This window comes from Schistocerca nitens, chromosome 8 (assembly GCF_023898315.1).
Source record: "Schistocerca nitens isolate TAMUIC-IGC-003100 chromosome 8, iqSchNite1.1, whole genome shotgun sequence".
NCBI classification, from domain to species: domain Eukaryota; kingdom Metazoa; phylum Arthropoda; class Insecta; order Orthoptera; family Acrididae; genus Schistocerca; species Schistocerca nitens.
The window spans coordinates 625,929,319-625,938,708 of record NC_064621.1 but is presented as its reverse complement, the minus strand read 5'-3'; the positions used below and the strand labels follow the sequence as shown (position 1 = coordinate 625,938,708).

General features: G+C 45.5%; 1 non-coding gene across 1 annotated transcript; it reads right to left on the bottom strand.

Moving 5' to 3' along the window:
• Positions 1-7,037: 7,037 nt before the first annotated feature.
• Positions 7,038-7,109, bottom strand: Trnat-agu (transfer RNA threonine (anticodon AGU)). The gene has a single exon. It is a non-coding gene; the product is annotated as a tRNA-Thr (tRNA).
• Between the last annotated feature and the right edge of the window lie 2,281 nt (positions 7,110-9,390).

Sequence of the window (9,390 nt, the reverse complement as noted above, 5' to 3'; positions counted from 1 at the left end):
AACTGATGATGGTCGAAGTAGAGAGGATATAAAATGTAGACTGGCAATGGCAAGGAAATCGTTTCTGAAGAAGAGAAATTTGTTAACATCGGGTATAGATTTAAGTGTCAGGAAGTCGTTTCTGAAAGTATTTGTATGGAGTGTAGCCATGTATGGAAGTGAAACATGGACGATAAATAGTTTGGACAAGAAGAGAATAGAAGCTTTCGAAATGTGGTGCTACAGAAGAATGCTGTAGATGGGTAGATCACATAACTAATGAGGAGGTATTGAGTAGGATTGGGCAGAAGAGAAGTTTGTGGCACAACTTGACTAGAAGAAGGGATCGGTTGGCAGGACATGTTCTGAGACATCGAGGGATCACCAATTTAGTATTGGAGGGCAGCGTGGAGGGTAAAAATCGTAGAGGGAGACCAAGAGATGAATACACTAAGCAGATTCAGAAGGATGTAGGCTGCAGTACGTACTGGGAGATGAAGAAGCTTGCACAAGATAGAGTAACATGGAGAGCTGCATCAAACCAGTCTCTGGAGTGAAGACCACAACAACAACATCACTGTACTGTAAAAGCACTTGTAGCAACACTTCTACTTCCATATTAACAATGCTTCTTACATGCAGAGCTACCCGCAACACAACATAACAGTTCCTTGGCCGGCCAGAGTGATCGAGCGGTTCTAGGCGCTACAGTCTGGAGCCGCGCGACCGCTACGGTCGCAGGTTCGAATCCTGCGTCGGGCATGGATGTGTGTGAAGTCCTTAGGTTAGTTAGGTTTAAGTAGTTCTAGGGGACTGATGACCTCAGCAGTTAAGTCCCACAGTGCTCAGAACCATTTTTGAACAATTTCTTGTCCCGTGCTCGACTCTGCAGACGCGGCTGCCCGCAAAGATACTCCGCAACCAAGCCAGCGATATGACAATACGCTTACAACATTGTGTTAAATACACTCCTGGAAATTGAAATAAGAACACCGTGAATTCATTGTCCCAGGAAGGGGAAACTTTATTGACACATTCCTGGGGTCAGATACATCACATGATCACACTGACAGAACCACAGGCACATAGACACAGGCAACAGAGCATGCACAATGTCGGCACTAGTACAGTGTATATCCACCTTTCGCAGCAATGCAGGCTGCTATTCTCCCATGGAGACGATCGTAGAGATGCTGGATGTAGTCCTGTGGAACGGCTTGCCATGCCATTTCCACCTGGCGCCTCAGTTGGACCAGCGTTCGTGCTGGACGTGCAGACCGCGTGAGACGACGCTTCATCCAGTCCCAAACATGCTCAATGGGGGACAGATCCGGAGATCTTGCTGGCCAGGGTAGTTGACTTACACCTTCTAGAGCACGTTGGGTGGCACGGAATACATGCGGACGTGCATTGTCCTGTTGGAACAGCAAGTTCCCTTGCCGGTCTAGGAATGGTAGAACGATCGGGTCGACGACGGTTTGGATGTACCGTGCACTATTCAGTGTCCCCTCGACGATCACCAGTGGTGTACGGCCAGTGTAGGAGATCGCTCCCCACACCATGATGCCGGGTGTTGGCCCTGTGTGCCTCGGTCGTATGCAGTCCTGATTGTGGCGCTCACCTGCACGGCGCCAAACACGCATACGACCATCATTGGCACCAAGGCAGAAGCGACTCTCATCGCTGAAGACGACACGCCTCCATTCGTCCCTCCATTCACGCCTGTCGCGACACCACTGGAGGCGGGCTGCACGATGTTGGGGCGTGAGCGGAAGACGGCCTAACGGTGTGCGGGACCGTAGCCCAGCTTCATGGAGACGGTTGCGAATGGTCCTCGCCGATACCCCAGGAGCAACAGTGTCCCTAATTTGCTGGGAAGTGGCGGTGCGGTCCCCTACGGCACTGCGTAGGATCCTACGGTCTTGGCGTGCATCCGTGCGCCGCTGCGGTCCGGTCCCGGGTCGACGGGCACGTGCACCTTCCGCCGACCACTGGCGACAACATCGATGTACTGTGGAGACCTCACGCCCCACGTGTTGAGCAATTCGGCGGTACGTCCACCCGGCCTCCCGCATGCCCACTATGCGCCCTCGCTCAAAGTCCGTCAACTGCACATACGGTTCACGTCCACGCTGTCGCGGCATGCTACCAGTGTTAAAGACTGCGATGGAGCTCCGTATGCCACGGCAAACTGGCTGACACTGACGGCGGCGGTGCACAAATGCTGCGCAGCTAGCGCCATTCGACGGCCAACACCGCGGTTTCTGGTGTGTCCGCTGTGCCGTGCGTGTGATCATTGCTTGTACAGCCCTCTCGCAGTGTCCGGAGCGAGTATGGTGGGTCTGACACACCGGTGTCAATGTGTTCTTTTTTCCATTTCCAGGAGTGTATGTTAAGTCAGCGTGCATTGCAGTTATTAACCAATGCAGGGCTGTGCCCTTACAAGTATCTGTAGAGTTACCCTGTTGCTGTGTATTACCATTAAGGTAAACTCACCGGGAAAAATATTAGGGATCCCATTTGAAACGCCTCACAGTCCGCTTCGGAGCGCTGTAGATCGTGCAGAACTGTAGACCAGGTACGAGGCGCTCCGGGCGAACATTGACACACACTCCGCGCAGCTGACAACGTTTGGAGTCGGGTGGCTTGCAGATTGCCATTGCTCAGAGCGACGCGACAGTCGAACATTTTCAGTGGGCCACAGAGCACAGAAGGTAGAAAGCAGCTTACTGCAAGTCTGTAGTGTGCTCCGAAGAGTCGTGATCTTGGCTCTTGTGAAATTGCCTTCAAATAGATTTAAAATTCAGGGTTTCGGTCCCCCTTGCCCACTGCCCGACAAAATTTTCTTATGCTATTGAACGTAACTTTCCATTGCGGCATTATTTTCTGTGTGAGAAAACACTATCTGCGTCGGAAACCTCTTCAGCCTGTATGTTCCACTAGAACCATTTATTTACATCTATGAAGACGGAGAAAGGTGAGAGCGTACGATCTTCGCTTGAATCACGCGTATCAAACTGTGGTTTCAAACCAACACTTGTGCTGATAGCTGCTTTATTTTCAGTAAACATTACGCATGCCAATGTGAACTACTTACCTTGTCCTTGTTCATGGCTGTTTAATATAACTATTTCCTTCTCTGATTTTCAGGTAAGTGGACTCGGAGGTCACTGTAGTATGAACCTTATCCCTATTGGTAAGTACTGTATTTTCTTCTGGAACATGGGTTGAGTGACAGACAAGAGGCGGCTAGGAAGAGATCTTGTCGCCCCTGGCCACTGCAGTCTTCTGCCTCTCCCTGCTGTCGCTTTTTACCAGTCCGTGTAGCAGGGGAAGGGGCTCTTGGTTTTCAGAAAGGCGCCACATAATTCAGATAGCTTCTTGTGAGTGACGGCGGGCCCGTTTTTGTCTCTTGTAAGACTCTATAGGCAGATGTGTATTTTATATATTTACAAAATATAAATTGCATTTTGTAAGTATTAAAAATTAGATTTTATGTAACGAAGGAAGTCACTTGTGATTCAAGTACAGTTTACGTTCACAAAATAAAGAAAATCTATATAATTATTGATGTTATGTAGTACTCAGTAGGACGTTCTTGTTATTGATAAGTGCGAAGGTTGTTTATGACTAACACAAACGTGTTTTATATAAGCTCGACACAATATTGACGATGTTCAATACGTTTTTGTTTCACGTTTTTCTTGTTTTTTTTTTTTTACATTTTGCATTCGTTTTCTAGGAAATTGTATTTTCTAGGGCTTTATGATAAATATGTATTGTTTAGTTTTACTGTAACATTTCTCTGTTTCACATCACAAATCAACATTTTTCGAGTAAAACCAGAAATAAACCTTGACAGTTTCAATTTTGCTAAAAACATTGTTTATTTTTAAGTAATAGACAAGAGGACAGCTGTGTAGAACGAGAACGGTCTTTACGTTATGCGGCCCTTTATATATCCCCACTCAGTTTCTAGACGACTCAATGCTTCAGGTTCAATTAATACATAGATGGCCTTAGGGGGGAAAAAGCGATCGATATGAGGTATCGCCCAGTCAATATGCAACACACCCATTGTACAGGTAACGCGACTACGATCCTAACTGATCATAGCTACTAGGAGAACAACGGTAGTCTATGTTTACTTGTAGTTTTCGAACTCTTAACCTGTACCCCTTAAGCATCAGCCTTACTAAAGCACGGTATCCACCTTCGTCTCGGAAATTAGCTATCAGCTCCAACGCATCTTGGGACTCATTTGTGTGATGAAGCCTGCTTGGAGCCATCCCTTCTGCATCTGAGTTGCATTTGATGACGCAACATGGGGTCAACAAGTAGTGCAGTAGCACCAGGTAGACAAGGAAGTGGCGGGTCTTGCGTGCTTTACTCTCGGTGGCGCTGCCGACGTGGTATTACTGTATGGACTTTCTAATTTCTCTAAAGTTTCCGGAAATGATAAATGTGCACAGCAGGTTTACTGGAAACTGAGAGCATCGTGTTTTTTTTTTTGTGTATTAACGTTTTGCCATGTAAAATTATACGTGAAAGAGTTATCTCTTGTTTTTTATGTTGCTGTTACTTCCTTCTCAATAGCTAATTATGGAGACGATAATTCGACAGGAAATTATGACGTAATACCAAACAACTGGATTGTTGAAAGTGTGTCACCCGTTTATACATAGCCGGCAGTAACTCTGTCACTTCATTACAATCAGATACCGGCGCATTGCAAGTTGATCCATCAGAGACGAGAGCCTGCAACTAGATAAAAGCAATTTCAGTCGACGAGGATACTATAAATAGCTAATTTGGTGGAAAATTGCTTGGTCAGGATCGCGAAACCCATCGTTCCATAAAGTAAACACTTTCGTTGCTGATACGACCCCGCGTCACGTCCGCAGTTCTGGCCGTTAATTAGAGTTTACACCGTTCAATGAAACTTGATGCGAACTTTTTCCCTAAGTAAGCGAAGAGCTGCAAAAGTTGCGCCTCGTGTTGGTTTTACATCGCGCCGGTTCTGGGCGCTCTTTTCTAAATACATTACTCGCTCTAACAATTTTTGCGTTCTTCCGAAGAGTTTGAAAGTTCCAGGGAAATATCTTTCCGTAGTATCAGCCACACATTCGCCCTGTTCATTACGGTTCACATACAGAATGACAATTATCGAACTGTATGAAAAAACGTAAATTAATTACAAAATACCGCGTGTACACACATTGTTCAACATGTAAACGTCAGTACAGATATTCAGAGTTGGGTTATGACATCTTCGATATGTCTGCCATCATTGGCGATGATATGGCGCAGAGGAATTGCGAAATTCTGCACGACATGCTGGAGTGTCGCAACATCGATGGTGTCGATGACCTCCTGAATGGCTGTTCTCAGATCAGCAGTGGTTTTGGGATTCTGCAGCGGAGTGTGCGCTGATATGAAACTTCCTGGCAGATTAAAACTGTGTGCCGGACCGAGACTCGAACTCGGGGCCTTTGCCTTTCGCGGGCAAGTGCTCTACCATCCGAGCTGCCCAAGCAAGTTCTGTAAGGTTCGCAGGAGAGCTTCTGTGAAGTTTGGAAGGTAGGAGACGAGGTACTGGCAGAAGTAAGGCTGTGAGGACGGGACGTGAGTCGTGTTTGGGTATCTCGGTTGGTAGAGCACTTTCCTGCGAAAGGCAAAGACCCCGAGTTCGAGTCTCGGTCCGGCACACAGTTTTAATCTGCCAGGAAGTTTCGTACAAGATTCTCGGACTGTATTCACCTCCCTGTATATAAACACCCTGCCACGGTTAAGGTCTGTAACCATTTGAAGTTATTTCCAAAGGCGCAATTGTCTACAGGTAGTGACATCATTAGAAAGGTGTAATGAAATGCAGGAAATGCGTCACTATTAGAAAGACTGTAAGCTGACTAAACGAAAATACATTAATGTACTGCACATAAATACACGAGAAGATTCGACTTCGTTTGCCTGCATATCGCCTGTGAATAACTAGCAATGTATCACGAGAGTTTTTAAGGTTTGCGTATGGCCATTGGACAGCTTTTTGAAGGTTGAACGACCATATTAATGTAACTATAGGGAGAGCAGATGTCAGATGGAGATTTTATTTTTTATTTTTTTTTTGAAGCATCCTAAGGAAATCAGCGCTGCAGCTCAGATAGGAAGTCGCTAACACCACCCTCGTTAGACTTTTTTTTACATCTTTCGTCGACTTGGAAACCTTACGAAGTGTAAATAGTGGAAGCGAGAGAGGAGATTCAGAGAACAGTTGCGCGCTTCCTGTGGATTTATTTAACCGCCGTGAAAGCTTCGAAGAAATGCTCGACGGCAGACGCCGAGAGAGAGAGAGAGAAAAAAAAAGAGCTGTTCGTATCTCGCAGAGCGTCGCCCTCTAAAGGACTCAGACCTCACGTTTCAACGGAAGTCAAGCAAAATGGTACAACCAGCTGCGTACGCTTCTCTGTACTGACAGCAACTTTAAAATTACTGGAATTTGGTCCTACACAGGGGGCTTCGAAGATCTGCTTTGCCGGCTGCTGTCCGGGAACTGAAAACTGGGGGCGACAGACTAATGATGTAGGTGGATCACGTTATCTCCGCCTCGCACTTCACTGTGACTTGCAGCAGCGATATAACTGCACAGGTGGCCTACACGTACTGAAAATTGTGCGGGTCTGTTCATTTCCTTACATGTGAGTGCCAGTGATTGTCACTGTTTGCAACTCATATGCTGCTGTACAGTTTTGTTTAACTCAAACATTGTCTTTGGCGCTGTTATTGTTACTTTACACACCATAGAAAACAGTCATTTGTCGCTACCATTGAAACAACTTGTGTCATGTCATTTGCTTTTTGCGATGCGTGTGTGCCAATAGCTTTGCTACGCGAGATACTAATAGCTGGTTGTGGTTTGATAATTAACTTGTGTTTCCTGGCAATTGTATTGTTTCTGTCCTGGTTTGGCAGTGATTAAGAAAAGCTTCGTATAAGTTTGCCACCCAGCACTCAGGAGAATGTTAATGAGGAAATGTAATAAGACAGCTATTGAAAATTTGTACCGAGGCAGGGAGTCGAACCCTGGCCTCCTGCTTACTAGGCAGGTGCGTTAGCCACTAAGCCACCTTGGCACAGCAGTTAGCACAACTGCACAGATCGCCCTGGCATGCCCCTCTCCTAGATCCCTCTGCCCCAGGCTACTCTAAATTCCCCCTTGCACACGAACAAAACTGCTGTCTATAAATATAAAATGATATCTATATGAGACCAGTAAAGTATCTGAAATTGTGTAATTTCTTAATAAAACACTATAGTCTGAAACTGCTCCAAGTATCCTTTGATATCGTAAAGTCAACTGGCGCCATAAATACATCCTTTACATTTTGTAATAGTGTCATGACACATTCGTTACAATAGTTGTTACCTTTAGTCATCTAATATTTCGAAATACTGATGACGGGAATAATGAAATGAGTGAGAGCTGTAAAAAAAAAAAAAAGAAAAAAAAAGACAATTTATATTTGATTGTGAAGAATAGGATTAAGAGAGGGTATTTACGGACGTAAGACAGTGTGAGGGGAGAGAGAGAGAGAGAGAGAGAGAGAGAGAGAGAGAGAGAGGGTAGAGGGGGGGGAGGTAAATGTGAGTTACTGAGAAAAGTGAGAAAGGAATATAGGAGGATGTAGAGTAACTGGAATAAGTGAATGTTTGATTCCCTGTTTGACAGAGAAAAAAAAATGGCTCTGAGCACTATGGGACTTAACTTCTGAGGTCATCAGTCCCCTAGAACTTAGAACTACATAAACCTAACTAACCTAAGGACATCACACACATCCATGCCCGAGGCAGGATTCGAACCTGCGACCGTAGCGGTCGCGCGGTTCCAAACTGTAGCGCCTAGAACCACTCGGCCACTGCGGCCGGCTTTGACAGAGAGAAATGGCTATGTTATATTAAATTTTTTGGAGGAAAGTTACGACCTTGAAAAAGGTAATTACTTGAGTCTTTCCTTAAATACAAGCGGATATTGACTGTGGGTAACTTTTTGTAGAGACAAACATCTGCGGTGGGAAAGGAGTTAGTAAATGTTTTCATTTTATGAGCAGACACATCTAGCATATTAGTTAAATGAGATCTGGTTTTGCGATGGTAACGAAATATCAGGTACTTGATTTTTGGTAAGATATACCTGTACCGATGGGCGTGCACACGGAGAAGTCGGTAAAACAGTGACGGTGTGAGGTAGTGATGTGACTTGTCTCGTCGCTATCGTCCTACCTGGCGAGTGGCCAGGCAGACAGATGTTGCATACGGAACACGCTGAAGCATTCATAGCTGCTGGTATCCATTTAGTGCTTTCATCTCTCTTTTCGTGAAGGATTACACTGCGACAGCGGAGGTTCGGTAGAACGAGTGACGCTGCAAGTTTACGTTCCACACAGTTGTGAAAGGACGTCCCGAAATGCTCTGCGCTGCACAGAGACGAGCGGCAGTGATCGTTACTCAGTTGAGGCGCTCGTCGAAAGTCACACGGAAGGTCTTCACCGTTTTATGGTACGATATTGGGATAGCGCCAGGAAGAGTAGGATGTAAGTATTGGCGGAATTTTGGACTAGTAGCGTTGTGGTTTAATACTACATTTATTTGACACCTCTTCGGATTTACGTTTTCCGACGCTGTGAGCACTGAACACAGATCGGAATTCGTGTGACTGATGACGTTACTTATCTCTTGAATTCTGACACTAGATTATAGAAATGGTGTTCGCAAGTGCACTGTAGCGACGAGTCTCCACTGATATACGACGACAACTACAGCTATCCTAGGATTGACCCCTTGGTCTCTCCCGAGAGAAGTGACTTGCAAGACGAAATCGGACTTCCTGCTTTGTATATTCATACTCTATACGTTGCAGACGATAACTGCAGGTTGATAGGTACATACTACCTACCTAGATTTCCGAAGCGTGGTTACCACCTTAGTTGTAACCGAGATACGATCAGACGAAGTATCATCGCAGGTATGTTATTAGCTCATTGAATATTTACCACAACCCAGTACAACAATAAACTGGTAGCCAAGATCGCAGGAATTCTTTTTATTCCATGATTACCGGTTTCGGCGAAACTAAAGCCGCCATCATCGGATCTTAGGACACGTACAGGATCAACATCAAGGCAAACAATGGTGATATTAATAGTTGCCTATAACAGGCAGGTCGTACAAAATTGTAAGTAGCACATAGCTTGCGCTTGTACGTGATGGAGACACTTAAGATTTATGTCATCTCTCTTGGGCGCCTGTATGCTTAACGTATATGTGTCGTAAGATCCGATGATGGCGACTTTAGTTTCGCCGAAACCGGTAATCGTGGAATAAAAAGAATTCCTGCGACCTTGGCTACCAGTTTAT